This window comes from Chrysochloris asiatica, unplaced genomic scaffold (genome assembly GCF_000296735.1).
Source record: "Chrysochloris asiatica unplaced genomic scaffold, ChrAsi1.0 scaffold00029, whole genome shotgun sequence".
Classification (NCBI taxonomy): Eukaryota; Metazoa; Chordata; class Mammalia; order Afrosoricida; family Chrysochloridae; genus Chrysochloris; species Chrysochloris asiatica.
The window spans coordinates 22,401,401-22,402,615 of NW_006408547.1; positions in this window are offsets into that span (position 1 = coordinate 22,401,401).

A 1,215-nucleotide genomic window follows, 5' to 3' on the forward strand; every position below is an offset into this window, starting at 1 on the left:
AGTCGGTTCTCACTCATAGCGCCCCTGTATAGGGTTTCCCAGGAGCAGCTGGTGAGCTTGAACCACCAACCTTGCAGTTCAAATAGCTTTTCAGTCTGGCATTTGAGCCCACAGCGCCACCCCAGGACTCCCTTAAAAAAGAGATGTATATATTTTTGCCTTGCAGGATTCTGAGAGAATTTAACAAGTTAATGCTTTCAAGTTACCCAGTAAGCCCTTAAGTTACTTGGAAAAGAGGTCATGAAATGTTTATTAGATTTAAATAAATGCATATTTACAATATTACATTTAAAAATGCAGTAACAATTCATGTTATCACACCAGTTCTATTCAAAATGGAAATGTCATTTAACATTGTACAAATGCAAATAATGTACTATTTCAGGTATTAAGACGTGATCAAAGGTATATTGAAAGACAAATTAAAAAGGACCTAAAAGAGATAGAATTTTTTCAATAGTAGCAATCAAGGAGCAAATGCTTGGTCTGTAGCGATCCAGTGACTCAGAAACCAGTTGTATCTACATGTTACATGATTGGCTCTCTAGTGCATCACTGCCCAAAAGAAATACAATGTAACTCACAAATGAGAATTGCATGTATTAATCAAAAGTTTCTACTAACCATGTTTAAAAGGTTAAAATGAATTAATTAGGCTTGAATTGCATTGTGTTACTTTCTGAAACAGATACTATGACTTCAGAGCTAGAAATCTCAAATTTGAATCCACTTCTAATGACTGAACAAACACTTACCAAGTGCTAGATATTATCTCTGAGATTTCAAGTTTGCTATAGCAATCCAGCGCTTATCCTACAGCACCATACCAGAACCCCATAATAACATGTTATATAAAAATGCATCTTTCTATTGTATCTCCTACAGAATGAATACATGTTTATTAAAAAATATTTCCGAGAGCAACCAGATGGTAGATCCGGTGGAAGTGCAGTGAGGGGGTCCATCAACAACAGCACAGAAGACTGGACCAAGCAGGCTTAGAGGATGGTGCCAGAACTCTGAACCACATGTAAAGGAATATTTAGAAGGTTGGAAGGCTTACAGCTAGGGGATTTGGTAGCAGAAGTAGAAATCCTGTGCTTTCTAATCCAAAAAGCTCAGCTGGTCCCGGAGCCACCATCTTGGATGAGACCAAGTGGGGGAAGGATCAGAGTAGCCATGGATGCCTGACAGAACCACAGAGATAAAGGTGTG